At 44.8% G+C, this 16,791-nt stretch overlaps 20 non-coding genes across 20 annotated transcripts; all 20 read right to left on the bottom strand.

Annotated features, from left to right (window-relative positions):
- Positions 1 to 4,881: 4,881 nt before the first annotated feature.
- trnak-uuu (transfer RNA lysine (anticodon UUU)) lies at positions 4,882 to 4,954 on the bottom strand. Its single transcript has one exon. It is a non-coding gene; the product is annotated as a tRNA-Lys (tRNA).
- A 139-nt stretch (positions 4,955 to 5,093) lies between these two features.
- On the bottom strand, positions 5,094 to 5,175 carry trnal-aag (transfer RNA leucine (anticodon AAG)). The gene has a single exon. It is a non-coding gene; the product is annotated as a tRNA-Leu (tRNA).
- Positions 5,176 to 5,875: 700 nt separating this feature from the next.
- trnas-uga (transfer RNA serine (anticodon UGA)) lies at positions 5,876 to 5,957 on the bottom strand. Its single transcript has one exon. It is a non-coding gene; the product is annotated as a tRNA-Ser (tRNA).
- Positions 5,958 to 6,342: 385 nt separating this feature from the next.
- On the bottom strand, positions 6,343 to 6,415 carry trnak-uuu (transfer RNA lysine (anticodon UUU)). The gene has a single exon. It is a non-coding gene; the product is annotated as a tRNA-Lys (tRNA).
- Positions 6,416 to 6,586: 171 nt separating this feature from the next.
- On the bottom strand, positions 6,587 to 6,668 carry trnal-aag (transfer RNA leucine (anticodon AAG)). The gene has a single exon. It is a non-coding gene; the product is annotated as a tRNA-Leu (tRNA).
- A 436-nt stretch (positions 6,669 to 7,104) lies between these two features.
- On the bottom strand, positions 7,105 to 7,186 carry trnal-aag (transfer RNA leucine (anticodon AAG)). Its single transcript has one exon. It is a non-coding gene; the product is annotated as a tRNA-Leu (tRNA).
- Positions 7,187 to 7,887: 701 nt separating this feature from the next.
- On the bottom strand, positions 7,888 to 7,969 carry trnas-uga (transfer RNA serine (anticodon UGA)). The gene has a single exon. It is a non-coding gene; the product is annotated as a tRNA-Ser (tRNA).
- Positions 7,970 to 8,060: 91 nt separating this feature from the next.
- trnah-gug (transfer RNA histidin (anticodon GUG)) lies at positions 8,061 to 8,132 on the bottom strand. Its single transcript has one exon. It is a non-coding gene; the product is annotated as a tRNA-His (tRNA).
- Positions 8,133 to 8,376: 244 nt separating this feature from the next.
- trnak-uuu (transfer RNA lysine (anticodon UUU)) lies at positions 8,377 to 8,449 on the bottom strand. Its single transcript has one exon. It is a non-coding gene; the product is annotated as a tRNA-Lys (tRNA).
- Positions 8,450 to 8,653: 204 nt separating this feature from the next.
- On the bottom strand, positions 8,654 to 8,735 carry trnal-aag (transfer RNA leucine (anticodon AAG)). The gene has a single exon. It is a non-coding gene; the product is annotated as a tRNA-Leu (tRNA).
- A 764-nt stretch (positions 8,736 to 9,499) lies between these two features.
- trnak-uuu (transfer RNA lysine (anticodon UUU)) lies at positions 9,500 to 9,572 on the bottom strand. Its single transcript has one exon. It is a non-coding gene; the product is annotated as a tRNA-Lys (tRNA).
- Positions 9,573 to 9,743: 171 nt separating this feature from the next.
- Positions 9,744 to 9,825, bottom strand: trnal-aag (transfer RNA leucine (anticodon AAG)). The gene has a single exon. It is a non-coding gene; the product is annotated as a tRNA-Leu (tRNA).
- A 1,105-nt stretch (positions 9,826 to 10,930) lies between these two features.
- trnak-uuu (transfer RNA lysine (anticodon UUU)) lies at positions 10,931 to 11,003 on the bottom strand. Its single transcript has one exon. It is a non-coding gene; the product is annotated as a tRNA-Lys (tRNA).
- A 171-nt stretch (positions 11,004 to 11,174) lies between these two features.
- On the bottom strand, positions 11,175 to 11,256 carry trnal-aag (transfer RNA leucine (anticodon AAG)). The gene has a single exon. It is a non-coding gene; the product is annotated as a tRNA-Leu (tRNA).
- Positions 11,257 to 11,862: 606 nt separating this feature from the next.
- On the bottom strand, positions 11,863 to 11,944 carry trnal-aag (transfer RNA leucine (anticodon AAG)). The gene has a single exon. It is a non-coding gene; the product is annotated as a tRNA-Leu (tRNA).
- A 2,609-nt stretch (positions 11,945 to 14,553) lies between these two features.
- Positions 14,554 to 14,635, bottom strand: trnas-uga (transfer RNA serine (anticodon UGA)). The gene has a single exon. It is a non-coding gene; the product is annotated as a tRNA-Ser (tRNA).
- A 91-nt stretch (positions 14,636 to 14,726) lies between these two features.
- On the bottom strand, positions 14,727 to 14,798 carry trnah-gug (transfer RNA histidin (anticodon GUG)). Its single transcript has one exon. It is a non-coding gene; the product is annotated as a tRNA-His (tRNA).
- Positions 14,799 to 15,042: 244 nt separating this feature from the next.
- trnak-uuu (transfer RNA lysine (anticodon UUU)) lies at positions 15,043 to 15,115 on the bottom strand. The gene has a single exon. It is a non-coding gene; the product is annotated as a tRNA-Lys (tRNA).
- A 780-nt stretch (positions 15,116 to 15,895) lies between these two features.
- Positions 15,896 to 15,968, bottom strand: trnak-uuu (transfer RNA lysine (anticodon UUU)). The gene has a single exon. It is a non-coding gene; the product is annotated as a tRNA-Lys (tRNA).
- A 171-nt stretch (positions 15,969 to 16,139) lies between these two features.
- Positions 16,140 to 16,221, bottom strand: trnal-aag (transfer RNA leucine (anticodon AAG)). The gene has a single exon. It is a non-coding gene; the product is annotated as a tRNA-Leu (tRNA).
- Positions 16,222 to 16,791: the final 570 nt, after the last annotated feature.

Below are 16,791 nucleotides of genomic sequence, written 5' to 3'. Positions count from 1 at the left end.
TAAGAGAATGTACAGTATTGAATCTTACTTGTGGGTTTCCCATGGGTTATGAATTCTTGCAGGAGTGCACATCCGAGGAGTCTTTTGCTGAGGACATTAATGTGGGACATTAAACGTACAACATAGATTTTAGTTTGTGATGTACCACTCATGTCCACAGCTTGAAGAGCCCGGTTGATGTTCCATCTCGATGCACCCTCAAGCATGTACATCTGAGTATGTACAGCATTACATCTCCACCCTGTAAGGAAAAATGTGTGACATTGTCAAAATACCATTATAAACCCCTCTACGAACTTCCAAAGCTGACTACCAATTAAAGCTAATTCACTTGTTAACTCAACCTGTGGAAATTGAATTCCTTTATTTTACTTTACTTTTTTTTAAGTCGTATTTAAACTGTTTTTTGTTGTATTCTTCCAAAGTTTAGAAATTCCTTTATTGTGACAACACTACTTAATTACAGACATGATATTCTTGGTATTGTTACCATACCTGGAATGAAAGTGCACTGATGGCGATGAAAGCTTTCAAGAGAAGAGGACCCTCTGCCACACCGCAGTACATCCAGAACCTTGTCACCCTTCTGTAACCCAGAGCCCAGCTTTGTGTAAAGCTGAACACCAGGCGGGTCTTGGATACAGGGTAAATGTTTCTGTTGTACCTCCCAAACGTGCATCATGCTCTCTGGATTAATGAGGCGCAAACCAGTCGTGTCGGTCAGTTCTGTTGGAATATGCCCCTGAAGTTTTTTTAAAAAGTATGTTCTTTTTCGCTTCTTTAAGGTGAGAGAAGTCATCCTTGTCCCATTCAAAGATACAACTGGACAACTTGGAGCAGAAAGTGCCATACAGTGGATGGTGCTCTGTTGTAAGACCAGCAGTGAACCGTCGCATGAAGTGGAAAACATCAAGGCGAACTTTGAACTTCCAAGGTCGAAACCAGGTAAGAACTGGAGTAACACCTACACCAATGAGAAACAATGAGCGAGTTTACACATCTTCTTAGATTTAAATTTGTATCATTTAAAAATATGCTAATGCTATTTATAAATATTCTCTTAAGCCTCTAAATCCGTCAGATTTCACTTCTTTTAAAGAAACATTTTTATCAGGCTCCTAGGTTCAGTTCCATAGCAGATAGCAGATAATTCAGAATGGGCTGAGCGTTATTTAGAAGTCTTTGAAGCAAGATTATTTGAGTAACATATACTTTACTTTGAGAGCATTCACTCATCATTCACTCATCAACATTATAATCTCATTTTTGACAGAGGTGGCTTTTAGAGGGTTCTGCATCTGAACGAACATGAACAAAATATGAACACCTAAAAAAGCCATCTAAACACCATTTTCCTAAATTAGTGGGAAACATGCAGATCTATGATTTATTGTCATTGAGACACATGCCAAAAATTATTGCTTATATGGATTAGAAATGTATAAATGCACACACATTCCTGTTAAGTAATGGCTTAAGTTGACAAACCTGTCCCGCTGCAGCAGTCCCTGTCAACATAAATCGCAGCTGGATCTGGCTCCCTAGCATCCCTGTATCACTTTACAATGCCCTGACACAAGTCATCTAAGCCGGCTCCCTCACCCGTGGTTAGGACACAGTTCAGAACTTGGCCAAATTCATTACCAATGTTGGTCATCCAGGTAGCAGTGTCAGCAATGCCACCAGCAAGCTTTTTAGTAATCTGTATAAATGCATTAAGATAATACAATTTGGTATATTCAATATAATTTAACATGCATTTGGCTCTTTATGTGTATTTATGTTTACCTTTTTGGTAGAATCAAGCTTCAGGATGCTACCATATGTTGATGTTACAACACCCTTAAGCTCATCAAGGTGATTCAGGATTTCATCGGCATGGGCAGTCTCAAACCACTGTGCCAGCGGTAGGGGGCGAAAAGGCGGGGGCTGCTCATAAACCACTTCCGATTGGGTCAGGGCACATCTCTTTTTGTGGAGCTCACAGTCTGTCAGGTAGTCTATACTCCGTCTTGCCCACTCCTCACTATGAATTTCTTCTAGCACTTGTTTCAAGAAACTGGAGCTGTTTCCTGCAGTTCTTGGTTTCATCAAAGTCGCACACTTCCTGTCAAGGGCAAGGTGAGTGGTGAGAACAGCGGGGAATTTATTTCTGTGGGAGGGATCCAGCTGTTTAAGGATCTCTGAACTCCAAGGGCAGACAGGTATCATACATTTACTCCAGCGAGGGTAGTCCACTCCAATTAAGTAATATGTGGAGTCAACATCAATGACTTCCCTAACTTTAGTATAAATGCCTGAATGATGCATCTTCCTATTGCACCGTGTACATTTCAGAGGAATACCCCACATCCTCATTGGTGCCCACAGAAACATCCTCTGCCTAAAGTAACTGCTAGGATCAGGAGTTGAAGTAATAGGCTTGCTGGGACTCGGTGGATGAAACCAGTTTTGTGGAAACTGCTGCTTCAGTCGTCCTGTGGTGTCATACAGACACTGAGCTATCCACTTTTGGTCTGCTGGTTTGAGCACTCGACAGAACTGTTTGGGGAGAAAACTCAGCCAATTTACTTCTGGAGGCCTTAGTGTAATGTCCTGTGATGGTGTTTGTACTGCAGTTTGTGGAGCTCTTTGCTGGTCTTCGATGTATGCAGATGACTGTGCAATGGATGATGTTGGATCCACAGATGTTCTGTCCCCATCTGAAAGACTAATCAAACGATGATGCTTGTCAATGTGGTTAAACAGTCCAACTGCACCCCAGACTTTTTCACCACACTGATCACAACATTCTTGGACATGGTTGTCTGAAAGATGTTCACTGAAACCATCCACATTAACATCTTCGCTACAAAGAGCACACTTAATCGAACTTCTGCTCTGCAGGGCTGGTCTGGAGCCTGCACTGGGCTGCGGGGCTGGTCTTGAGCCTGCACTGGGCTGCGGGGCGATGCTGAAGCCTGCACTGGGCTGCGGGGCTGGTCTGGAGCCTGCACTGGGCTGCGGGGCTGGTCTGGAGCCTGCACTGGACTGCGGGGCGGTGCTGAAGCCTGCACTGGGCTGCGGGGCTGGTCTGGAGCCTGCACTGGACTGCGGGCGGTGCTGAAGCCTGCACTGGGCTGCGGGGCTGGTCTAGAGCCTGCACTGGGCTGCGGGGCGGTGCTGAAGCCTGCACTGGGCTGCGGGGCTGGTCTGGAGCCTGCACTGGGCTGTGGGGCTTGACTGAAACCTGCACTGAAGCTTGCACTGGGCTGGGGGGATTGACTGGAGGCTTCACTGCTCTGTGGGGCTGCCTGCGTCTCTAAAACTGTCTGCTCAGCTGACTGTTAAAAAAAGTGTAAACATCTACATCCTTGCTATCACTTTGTAAATCAATTTACATTCTTGCTGGATAAAATAATTCATCTCTTAAATATCAAATAAATAAATAAAACGGATAAAACAAATGCAGAATTGATGAACATAAGAAAAGGGATAGTATAACAATATTGTGTCATAATATACTTAATTTAGAGTTGTTCATAATCTGTATTAGTCTGTGTGTCCAAATATCTTTCTCTGTTTTCAACCAATCAAATAAGTTTATACAGGTTTGGAATAACTACAGAGTTAGTAAATCATGAGAGAATTAAAATTTTGGGGTAAATTATCCCAAGGCTTCACAGCTCAAAAAATGAACATTTCACCCTTGTGTTGGCGAGTTTTTCACATTTGTCATCACATACCTTATCATCACATTCCTTTTAATCACATACCTTATCATTACATACCTTATGAAAACCACATTTCCAGGGGATTCTTTTGCCAAAGATATCATATGCACGGGTTTGTTTGTGTAATGGGCAGTTATTAATTCTTTTAATATACCTTTAATATACATGTTAGTGTTAACAAGTGCAATTGGATTTAACCAAAAATTGTCTAAACGCATTGGCATTCTGAATTTGGACATTCATCATCATCACCATCACATTATTACAGTTGTTGTACCTTAATGTACATATACCTAAGGCATTTTGCTATTGCAAAATGAATGGCCATGGCGATTTCTAATTTCTAAGTGTTAAACCACAAATTACAATTTAACCGGTTTAGATGAAACCGTAGTGTCAAACTAAGCAACGTTACAATCAGATTCTCTTTCAAGTGATAATGGACTCACCTGCACGCTATCCGAAGACTTTAAAATGATTAAAATGTTTATGTGATTTAAAATAATCCCAACTGTCTCGCGTAGCGCTGGGATGGACGACACAAATGATAATGTTTCGGCCAATGTTCGTTTTGCCCCATTTCTACCAATCAGAAGAGAGCGTTCGGATTGTTACAACTTGTGTTAGGAATTATTTCGCAAGTGTTAGGATTTAAGTAGAATGTGTTAGGACTTGTTAGGACTTATTTAGAATGTGTTAGGACTTGTTAGGACTTATTTAGAATGTGTTAGGAATTGTAACGAATCGTTAGGAATGGCTTTGCTGTCCGATCGCTTGAGGGTACGGCCACGACTACAACAGGTTCCAGGCCTTCTGGGTTTCGGTCGTGCTGCTGCAGAGGACGATGTCAAAAAGGGAAAGGCAGGACTTCAATAAGGACTGCCGTAACCCGGATTCGAACCGGGGTTGCAGCGACCACAACGCAGAGTACTAACCACTATACTGTCACGGCTAGCCAACATGCCTCCGGCAAAGTGACTGAGTGACTACATCTGCAGGGAGAAGATTGGCAGCTTTTGGTGAGGTCTCACGGAATTCCTTGAGCATGTGCTCAAAGCCAATGTGTAGACTCCAACGCACGAGCATACTGTTTATTTAATTTTTATCAACAGAGGGAGGGCCCAGAAGAGCTCACAAGGTAAAGGTGACTAACAATGTGGAAACACATCGCCCGAACAGGAACTTGAACCCTGGACCCTCAGATTAAAAGTCTTATGCTCTACCGACTGAGCTATACGGGCTCTTGAGTTGCGGCGACGTGTTGAGTACAACAGGTGAGTGCAAGTTCATCCCTCATAAATACACCCTAACCAGCTAATGTGGCTCTGGAGGTAAGACGAAAACTAGACTCACAACGATCCAAGCGGAGCAAAGACCCACTGGCAGCGGTGGGATTTGAAACCACGCCTCCAAAGAGACTGGAGGCTTAATCCAGCGCCTTAGACCGCTCGGCCACGCTACCTCAAAAAGGCACCTTGTTCCGGCGGTTTCCTCCATGGTGTTTTACAGTAGGCCCGCTGTGACATTTCGCAGACAATCAAGAGCTTACAGGGTTCTGTCGGCCTAGGGTTCAGTGCACCTTTCTGATGCAGGGGTGTTCAGTCCTATATCTGGAGACGATGCCATCTGTTGATTGCAGTTCATCAAGTACCCTTGAACCGGGTAACGGGCTCTGGGAGCTGAAAGTCAGACGTGTTTTAAACACTGTCCTGACAGCTCATCTTTGGTCTTTTATCTGGTCGTGCTTTCCTTAAAGGTCCATGCAAAGAAAACATTTATAAAATCACATTAAAGGCTATAAAGTATGTACACATTGTTTTACATTAAATGTTTACTCGTTGTTGTATACCTAGTTGCATCGACAACCCATCGAGCACTCCTGTACCTGTCAATTTGTGTTATATCAACAACTCGTGCCATCTGTTGCAGAGTCGCTCTTAAACATTTGTAAAATCACATAAAGGCTATAAAGTATGTACACATTGTTTTACATTAAATGTTTACTCGTTGTTGTATACCTAGTTGCATCGACAACCCATTGAGCACTCCTGTACCTGTCAATTTGTGTTATATCAACAACACGTTGATCTGTTGCAGAGTCGCTCTTAAAGAAAAACATGGTAGTCTATAAAGGCTTGATCTTCTTCTCTCTGTCAAGCAGCCGTAGTCGGCAGGGTTTGAACCGGCGCGGGGAGACCCCAATGGATTTCAAGTCCATCGCCTTAACCACTGGGCCACGACTACAACAGGTTCCAGGGCCTCTGGGTTTAGGTCGTGCTGCAAAGAGGACGATGTCAAAAAGGGAAAGGCAGGACTTCAATAAGATGTGGTGCCCTGCCGTGACCCGGATTCTAACCGGGGATGCGACCACAACGCAGAGTACTAACCACTATACGATCACGGCTAGCCGACGTGCCTCCGGCAAAGTTGCGCTACCAGGACTGAGTGACTAGATCTGCAGTGAGAAGATTGGCAGCTTTTGCTGAGGTCTCACGGAATTCCTTACCCTGCTCAAGGCCAATCTGCAGACCTACAACGCACGAGCAAACTGTTTATTTCATTTTTATCAATAGAGGGAGGGCCCATAAGAGCTCACAAGGTAAAGCTGACTAACAGAGTGGAAACACATCGCCCGAACAGGGACTTGAACCCTGGACCCTCAGATTAAAAGTCTGATGCTCTACCGACTGAGCTATCGGGGCTCTTGAGTTGTAACGACGTGTTCTAAGTCTAGGCTCTCGGGTTGGGGCTTGTTGAGTACAACAGGTGAGTACAGGTTCATCCCTCATCAAACACACCCTAACCAGCTAATGTGGCTCTGGAGGTAAGACGAAAACTAGACTCACAACGATCCAAGCGGAGCAAAGACCCACTGGCAGCGGTGGGATTTGAACCCACGCCTCCAAAGAGACTGGAGCCTTAATCCAGCGCCTTAGACCGCTCGGCCACGCTACCTCAAAAAGGCACCTTGTGCCGCCGGTTTCCTCCATGGTGTTTTACAGTAGGCCCGCTGTGACATTTCGCAGACAATCAAGAGCTTACAGGGTTCTGTCGGCCTAGGGTTCAGTGCACCTTTCTGATGCAGGGGTGTTCAGTCCTATATCTGGAGACGATGCCATCTGTTGATTGCAATTCATCAAGTACCCTTGAACCGGTTAACGGGCTCTGGGAGCTGAAAGTCAGACGTGTTTTAAACACTGCCCTGACAGCTCATCTTTGGTCTTTTATCTGGCCGTGCTTTCCTTAAAGGTCCATGCAAAGAAAACATTTATAAAATCACATTAAAGGCTATAAAGTATGTACATGGAGAACACACCCTACCCTGCTAATGTGGCTCTGGAGGTAAGACGAAAACTAGACTCACAACGATCCAAGCGGAGCAAAGACCCACTGGCAGCGGTGGGATTTGAACCCACGCCTCCAAAGAGACTGGAGCCTTAATCCAGCGCCTTAGACCGCTCGGCCACGCTACCTCAAAAAGGCACCTTGTGCCGCCGGTTTCCTCCATGGTGTTTTACAGTAGGCCCGCTGTGACATTTCGCAGACAATCAAGAGCTTACAGGGTTCTGTCGGCCTAGGGTTCAGTGCACCTTTCTGATGCAGGGGTGTTCAGTCCTATATCTGGAGACGATGCCATCTGTTGATTGCAGTTCATCAAGTACCCTTGAACCGGTTAACGGGCTCTGGGAGCTGAAAGTCAGACGTGTTTTAAACACTGCCCTGACAGCTCATCTTTGGTCTTTTATCTGGCCGTGCTTTCCTTAAAGGTCCATGCAAAGAAAACATTTATAAAATCACATTAAAGGCTATAAAGTATGTACAAATTGTTTTACATTAAATGTTAACTCGTTGTTGTATACCTAGTTGCATCGACAACCCATCGAGCACTCCTGTACCAGTCAATTTGTGTTATATCAACAACTCGTGCCATCTGCTGCAGAGTCGCTCTTAAACATTTGTAAAATCACATTAAAGGCTATAAAGTATGTACACATTGTTTTACATTAAATGTTTACTCGTTGTTGTATACCTAGTTGCATCGACAACCCATCGAGCACTCCTGTACCTGTCAATTTGTGTTATATCAACAACACGTTGATCTGTTGCAGAGTCGCTCTTAAAGAAAAACATGGTAGTCTATAAAGGCTTGATCTTCTTCTCTATCTCAAGCAGCCGTAGTCGGCAGGGTTTGAACCTGCGCGGGGAGACCCCAATGGATTTCAAGTCCATCGCCTTAACCACTCGGCCACAACTACAACAGGCTCCAGGTCCTCTGGGTTTCGGTCGTGCTGCAAAGAGGACGATGTCAAAAAGGGAAAGGCAGGACTTCAATAAGACGTGGTGCCCTGCCGTGACCCGGATTCGAACCGGGGTTGCTGCGACCACAACGCAGAGTACTAACCACTATACGATCACGGCTAGCCAACATGCCTCCGGCAAAGTTGAGCTACCAGGACTGAGTGACTAGATCTGCAGTGAGAAGATTGGCAGCTTTTGCTGAGGTCTCACGGAATTCCTTACGCATGTGCTCGATGAAATCCCTGCTCAAGGCCAATCTGCAGACCTACAACGCACGAGCAAACTGTTTATTTAATTTTCATCAACATAGGGAGGGCCCATAAGAGCTCACAAGGTAAAGCTGACTAATAGAGTGGAAACACATCGCCCGAACAGGGACTTGAACCCTGGACCCTCAGATTAAAAGTCTGATGCTCTACCGACTGAGCTATCCGGGCTCTTGAGTTGTAACGACGTGTTCTAACAACTCGGCCACGACTACAACAGGTTCCAGGGCCTCAGGGTTTCGACCGCTCGGCTTGTTGAGTACAACAGGTGAGTGCAGGTTCATCCCTCATCAAACACACCCTAACCAGCTAATGTGGCTCTGGAGGTAAGACGAAAACTAGACTCACAACGATCCAAGCGGAGCAAAGACCCACTGGCAGCGGTGGGATTTGAACCCACGCCTCCAAAGAGACTGGAGCCTTAATCCAGCGCCTTAGACCGCTCGGCCACGCTACCTCAAAAAGGCACCTTGTGCCGCCGGTTTCCTCCATAGCGTTTTACAGTAGGCCCGCTGTGACATTTCGCAGACAATCAAGAGCTTACAGGGTTCTGTCGGCCTAGGGTTCAGTGCACCTTTCTGATGCAGGGGTGTTCAGTCCTATATCTGGAGACGATGCCATCTGTTGATTGCAGTTCATCAAGTACCCTTGAACCGGGTAACGGGCTCTGGGAGCTGAAAGTCAGACGTGTTTTAAACACTGCCCTGACAGCTCATCTTTGGTCTTTTATCTGGCCGTGCTTTCCTTAAAGGTCCATACAAAGAAAACATTTGTAAAATCACATAAAAGGCTATAAAGTATGTACACATTGTTTTACTACATTGTTATATACCTAGTTGCATCGACGACCCATCGAGCACTCCTGTACCTGTCAATTTGTGTTATATCAACAACACGTTGATCTGTTGCAGAGTCGCTCTTAAAGAAAAACGTGGTAGTCTATAAAGGCTTGATCTTCTTCACTATACGATCACGGCTAGCCAACATGCCTCCGGCAAAGTTGCGCTACCAGGACTGAGTGACTAGATATACTGTGAGAAGATTGGCAGCTTTTGCTGAGGTCTCACGGAATTCCTTACGCATGTGCTCGATGAAATCCCTGCTCAAGGCCAATCTGCAGACCTACAACGCACGAGCAAACTGTTTATTTAATTTTTATCAACAGAGGGAGGGCCCATAAGAGCTCACAAGGTGAAGCTGACTAACAGAGTGGAAACACATCGCCCGAACAGGGACTTGAACCCTGGACCCTCAGATTAAAAGTCTGATGCTCTACCGACTGAGCTATCCGGGCTCTTGAGTTGCAACGACGTGTTCTAAGTGTAGGCTCTCGGGTTGGGGTTTGTTGAGTACAACAGGTGAGTGCAGGTTCATCCCTCATCAAACACACCCTAACCAGCTAATGTGGCTCTGGAGGTAAGACGAAAACTAGACTCACAACGATCCAAGCGGAGCAAAGACCCACTGGCAGCGGTGGGATTTGAACCCACGCCTCCAAAGAGACTGGAGCCTTAATCCAGCGCCTTAGACCGCTCGGCCACGCTACCTCAAAAAGGCACCTTGTGCCGCCGGTTTCCTCCATGGTGTTTTACAGTAGGCCCGCTGTGACATTTCGCAGACAATCAAGAGCTTACAGGGTTCTGTCGGCCTAGGGTTCAGTGAACCTTTCTGATGCAGGGGTGTTCAGTCCTATATCTGGAGACGATGCCATCTGTTGATTGCAGTTCATCAAGTACCCTTGAACCGGGTAACGGGCTCTGGGAGCTGAAAGTCAGACGTGTTTTAAACACTGCCCTGACAGCTCATCTTTGGTCTTTTATCTGGCCGTGCTTTCCTTAAAGGTCCATGCAAAGAAAACATTTATAAAATCACATTAAAGGCTATAAGGTATGTACACATTGTTTTACATTAAATGTTTACTCGTTGTTGTATACCTAGTTGCATCGACAACCCATCGAGCACTCCTGTACCAGTCAATTTGTGTTATATCAACAACTCGTGCCATCTGCTGCAGAGTCGCTCTTAAACATTTGTAAAATCACATAAAAGGCTATAAAGTATGTACACATTGTTTTACATTAAATGTTTACTCGTTGTTGTATACCTAGTTGCATCGACAACCCATCGAGCACTCCTGTACCAGTCAATTTGTGTTATATCAACAACTCGTGCCATCTGCTGCAGAGTCGCTCTTAAACATTTGTAAAATCACATAAAAGGCTATAAAGTATGTACACAATTTTTTTACTACATTGTTATATACCTAGTTGCATCGACGACCCATCGAGCACTCCTGTACCTGTCAATTTGTGTTATATCAACAACACGTTGATCTGTTGCAGAGTCGCTCTTAAAGAAAAACGTGGTAGTCTATAAAGGCTTGATCTTCTTCACTATACGATCACGGCTAGCAAACATGCCTTCGGCAAAGTTGCGCTACCAGGACTGAGTGACTAGATCTGCAGTGAGAAGATTGGCAGCTTTTGCTGAGGTCTCACGGAATTCCTTACGCATGTGCTCGATGAAATCCCTGCTCAAGGCCAATCTGCAGACCTACAACGCACGAGCAAACTGTTTATTTAATTTTTATCAACAGAGGGAGGGCCCATAAGAGCTCACAAGGTGAAGCTGACTAACAGAGAGGAAACACATCGCCCGAACAGGGACTTGAACCCTGGACCCTCAGATTAAAAGTCTGATGCTCTACCGACTGAGCTATCCGGGCTCTTGAGTTGGAACGACGTGTTCTAAGTGTAGGCTCTCGGGTTGGGGCTTGTTGAGTACAAGAGGTGAGTGCAGGTTCATCCCTCATCAAACACACCCTAACCAGCTAATGTGGCTCTGGAGGTAAGGCGAAAACTAGACTCACAACGATCCAAGCAGAGCAAAGACCCACTGGCAGCGGTGGGATTTGAACCCACGCCTCCAAAGAGACTGGAGACTTAATCCAGCGCCTTAGACCGCTCGGCCACGCTACCTCAAAAAGGCACCTTGTGCCGCCGGTTTCCTCCATGGTGTTTTACAGTAGGCCCGCTGTGACATTTCGCAGACAATCAAGAGCTTACAGGGTTCTGTCGGCCTAGGGTTCAGTGCACCTTTCTGATGCAGGGGTGTTCAGTCCTATATCTGGAGACGATGCCATCTGTTGATTGCAATTCATCAAGTACCCTTGAACCGGTTAACGGGCTCTGGGAGCTGAAAGTCAGACGTGTTTTAAACACTGCCCTGACAGCTCATCTTTGGTCTTTTATCTGGCCGTGCTTTCCTTAAAGGTCCATGCAAAGAAAACATTTATAAAATCACATTAAAGGCTATAAAGTATGTACACATTGTTTTACATTAAATGTTTACTCGTTGTTGTATACCTAGTTGCATCGACAACCCATCGAGCACTCCTGTACCAGTCAATTTGTGTTATATCAACAACTCGTGCCATCTGCTGCAGAGTCGCTCTTAAACATTTGTAAAATCACATAAAAGGCTATAAAGTATGTACATGGAGAACACACCCTAACCAGCTAATGTGGCTCTGGAGGTAAGACGAAAACTAGACTCACAACGATCCAAGCGGAGCAAAGACCCACTGGCAGCGGTGGGATTTGAACCCACGCCTCCAAAGAGACTGGAGCCTTAATCCAGCGCCTTAGACCGCTCGGCCACGCTACCTCAAAAAGGCATTTTGTGCCGCCGGTTTCCTCCATAGCGTTTTACAGTAGGCCCGCTGTGACATTTCGCAGACAATCAAGAGCTTACAGGGTTCTGTCGGCCTAGGGTTCAGTGCACCTTTCTGATGCAGGGGTGTTCAGTCCTATATCTGGAGACGATGCCATCTGTTGATTGCAGTTCATCAAGTACCCTTGAACCGGGTAACGGGCTCTGGGAGCTGAAAGTCGGACGTGTTTTAAACACTGCCCTGACAGCTCATCTTTGGTCTTTTATCTGGCCGTGCTTTCCTTAAAGGTCCATGCAAAGAAAACATTTATAAAATCACATTAAAGGCTATAAAGTATGTACACATTGTTTTACATTAAATGTTTACTCGTTGTTGTATACCTAGTTGCATCGACAACCCATCGAGCACTCCTGTACCAGTCAATTTGTGTTATATCAACAACTCGTGCCATCTGCTGCAGAGTAGCTCTTAAACATTTGTAAAATCACATTAAAGGCTATAAAGTATGTACACATTGTTTTACATTAAATGTTTACTCGTTGTTGTATACCTAGTTGCATCGACAACCCATCGAGCACTCCTGGGGCCCGTTTCAGAAAGCAGGGTAAGTGCAAACTCAGAGTAAGTCAACCCCAGAAAACGGAATACTCAGGGTTTTTGGTTTCAGAACGCGAGGTATGTCAGACCCGCGACCGCGGAGTAAGTCAAGCCCATTTCAGAAATCGAGGTATCTTATACTCCGAGTGAGTAACCAGAGTAACCTACTCCGTGAACCTAACCTGGTCGGGAGCAGGTTTTATTCAGCAAACCCAGGGTTTGTTACAATCTCCGCCTCCTTTTCGAAGCGCGAGCGGTGTTGAAATTACATACATCATTTGTTTATTGATTCATGTTCCTTATCGCGCTCTATTTAGTCACACAGAACTTAAAATAGCATGTTCGTTTATTCAGGAACCCATAGAAGAGGAAGCTGCATTAATTCGCAGAGAATTATATTCATGTCGGGAGAGAATTGTGAGGCCCCGTTTGGACGTTTTATCTTAACTTTTAAGGCCAGTTTAAGAAGTACATTTAACATTTCCCAATCAGACATCCTACTAGCAAGAGCATTTTATTTCTTTAAACTTTCCTGAATGAATGATATTATTGTATTTCTACCATGGCGTTTTAGTGCCACGTTAAAAATAACATAAATTCAAGATTACGAGAATAAAGTCGAAATGTTACGAGAATAAAGTCGAAATGTTACGAGAATAAAGTCAAAATGTTACGAGAATAAAGTCGAAATGTTACGAGATTAAAGTCGAAATGTTACGAGAATAAAGTCGAAATGTTACGAGATTAAAGTCGAAATGTTACGAGAATAAAGTCGAAATGTTACGAGAATAAAGTCAAAATGTTACGAGAATAAAGTCGAAATGTTACGAGATTAAAGTCGAAATGTTACGAGAATAAAGTCGAAATGTTACGAGATTAAAGTCGAAATGTTACGAGAATAAAGTCGAAATGTTACGAGATTAAAGTCGAAATATTACGAGAATAAAGTCTAAATGTTACGAGAATAAAGTCGAAATGTTACGAGATTAAAGTCGAAATATTACGAGAATAAACTCGTCGTAATTTTATTTTTGTGAATGTTGTAGTTTAAGAGTTGAAGTTATGTTTAAGCACGTCATCTGAATCAGTGAGTTAATTCGTAGTTCGTGTCAGATTTTTCCTTCTGAATAAATTCAGTTTCCTACATGATCGCTGCAGTGTTCTTTTACTAATTATAACTCCGTGATGATGCGCCAAAAGACAAAGAATTTCCTTATTGCTAAATCATAATCTAAAGTAGGATTCAACGAAATCCTCCACAGCCATTGTTTCTAGCAATTCTGTGATTTTTCTCAAAATATTTCGACTTTATTCTCGGAACATTTCGACTTTATTCTCAAAATCTTTTTTTTTTTCTACGACACCGTCGTATATTTCATATTCAGCTGCTGCTAAGATCTTTTTATTGCAGAAGGAAAGCACCTACATGAGAGCGAGAGAGTTAAATATAATTCGCATTTTCACAGTTTCAACAAGATAAATATAAAAGTTATTGACAAACTTGCGCATTAACACGTGAAGCAATTTTCTCCCACGCCAACTCTCTTTCTTTTGCTTCTGCGGCTGTGTTGCATTTTTTTCTAAATATGAGCTCATATTCACTGTACGCTTGTAACAGTACCTTCAATTCGATTGGCTAGAAATGAACAGAGCGCTTTTTGTCATGTGACGTTGCCATGGTGAATCGTGCTATCTTCACTCAATTGATTATGGCTTTTCAGTGCCATGCTGCACGCGCGTAACCTAGAGTGAATTTAATCAGGGTTGATTGAACTAAATCAAATCAGCTGCTCTGAAACTGAAAACTCAGAGTAGCGATTCTCTGAGTAAATCAACTCAGAGTTCAGATTTTAACTCAGTGTTGGTTGAACTTCCTTATTGAAACGGGCCCCTGTACCTGTCAATTTGTGTTATATCAACAACACGTTGATCTGTTGCAGAGTCGCTCTTAAAGAAAAACGTGGTAGTCTATAAAGGCTTGATCTTCTTCTCTCTCTCAAGCAGCCGTAGTCGGCAGGGTTTGAACCTGCGCGGGGAGACCCCAATGGATTTCAAGTCCATCGCCTTAACCACTCGGCCACGACTACAACAGGGTCCAGGGCCTCTGGGTTTAGGTCGTGCTGCAAAGAGGACGATGTCAAAAAGGGAAAGGCAGGACTTCAATAAGACGTGGTGCCCTGCCGTGACCCGGATTCGAACCGGGGTTGCTGCGACCACAACGCAGAGTACTAACCACTATACGATCACGGCTAGCCAACATGCCTCCGGCAAAGTTGCGCTACCAGGACTGAGTGACTAGATCTGCAGTGAGAAGATTGGCAGCTTTTGCTGAGGTCTCACGGAATTCCTTACGCATGTGCTCGATGAAATCCCTGCTCAAGGCCAATCTGCAGACCTACAACGCACGAGCAAACTGTTTATTTAATTTTTATCAACAGAGGGAGGGCCCATAAGAGCTCACAAGGTAAAGCTGACTAACAGAGTGGAAACACATCGCCCGAACAGGGACTTGAACCCTGGACCCTCAGATTAAAAGTCTGATGCTCTACCGACTGAGCTATCCGGGCTCTTGAGTTGTAACGACTTGTTCTAAGTGTAGGCTCTCGGGTTGGGGCTTGTTGAGTACAACAGGTGAGTGCAGGTTCATCCCTCATCAAACACACCCTAACCAGCTAATATGGCTCTGGAGGTAAGACGAAAACTAGACTCACAACGATCCAAGCGGAGCCTTAATCCAGCGCCTTAGACCGCTCGGCCACGCTACCTCAAAAAGGCACCTTGTGCCGCCGGTTTCCTCCATGGCGTTTTACAGTAGGCCCGCTGTGACATTTCGCAGACAATCAAGAGCTTACAGGGTTCTGTCGGCCTAGGGTTCAGTGCACCTTTCTGATGCAGGGGTGTTCAGTCCTATATCTGGAGACGATGCCATCTGTTGATGTTTACTCGTTGTTGTATACCTAGTTGCATCGACAACCCATCGAGCACTCCTGTACCAGTCAATTTGTGTTATATCAACAACTCGTGCCATCTGTTGCAGAGTCGCTCTTAAAGAAAAACGTGGTAGTCTATAAAGGCTTGATCTTCTTCACTATACGATCACGGCTAGCCAACATGCCTCCGGCAAAGTTGCGCTACCAGGACTGAGTGACTAGATATACTGTGAGAAGATTGGCAGCTTTTGCTGAGGTCTCACGGAATTCCTTACGCATGTGCTCGATGAAATCCCTGCTCAAGGCCAATCTGCAGACCTACAACGCACGAGCAAACTGTTTATTTAATTTTTATCAACAGAGGGAGGGCCCATAAGAGCTCACAAGGTGAAGCTGACTAACAGAGTGGAAACACATCGCCCGAACAGGGACTTGAACCCTGGACCCTCAGATTAAAAGTCTGATGCTCTACCGACTGAGCTATCCGGGCTCTTGAGTTGCAACGACGTGTTCTAAGTGTAGGCTCTCGGGTTGGGGTTTGTTGAGTACAACAGGTGAGTGCAGGTTCATCCCTCATCAAACACACCCTAACCAGCTAATGTGGCTCTGGAGGTAAGACGGAAACTAGACTCACAACGATCCAAGCGGAGCAAAGACCCACTGGCAGCGGTGGGATTTGAACCCACGCCTCCAAAGAGACTGGAGCCTTAATCCAGCGCCTTAGACCGCTCGGCCACGCTACCTCAAAAAGGCACCTTGTGCCGCCGGTTTCCTCCATGGTGTTTTACAGTAGGCCCGCTGTGACATTTCGCAGACAATCAAGAGCTTACAGGGTTCTGTCGGCCTAGGGTTCAGTGAACCTTTCTGATGCAGGGGTGTTCAGTCCTATATCTGGAGACGATGCCATCTGTTGATTGCAGTTCATCAAGTACCCTTGAACCGGGTAACGGGCTCTGGGAGCTGAAAGTCAGACGTGTTTTAAACACTGCCCTGACAGCTCATCTTTGGTCTTTTATCTGGCCGTGCTTTCCTTAAAGGTCCATGCAAAGAAAACATTTATAAAATCACATTAAAGGCTATAAGGTATGTACACATTGTTTTACATTAAATGTTTACTCGTTGTTGTATACCTAGTTGCATCGACAACCCATCGAGCACTCCTGTACCAGTCAATTTGTGTTATATCAACAACTCGTGCCATCTGCTGCAGAGTCGCTCTTAAACATTTGTAAAATCACATAAAGGCTATAAAGTATGTACACAGTGTTTTACTACATTGTTATATACCTAGTTGCATCGACGACCCATCGAGC

This window comes from Triplophysa dalaica, unplaced genomic scaffold, assembly GCF_015846415.1.
Source record: "Triplophysa dalaica isolate WHDGS20190420 unplaced genomic scaffold, ASM1584641v1 Contig2, whole genome shotgun sequence".
NCBI lineage: Eukaryota > Metazoa > Chordata > Actinopteri > Cypriniformes > Nemacheilidae > Triplophysa > Triplophysa dalaica.
Note: the sequence above shows the minus strand (reverse complement) of the source record. Positions and strands in the feature narration are given on the sequence as shown.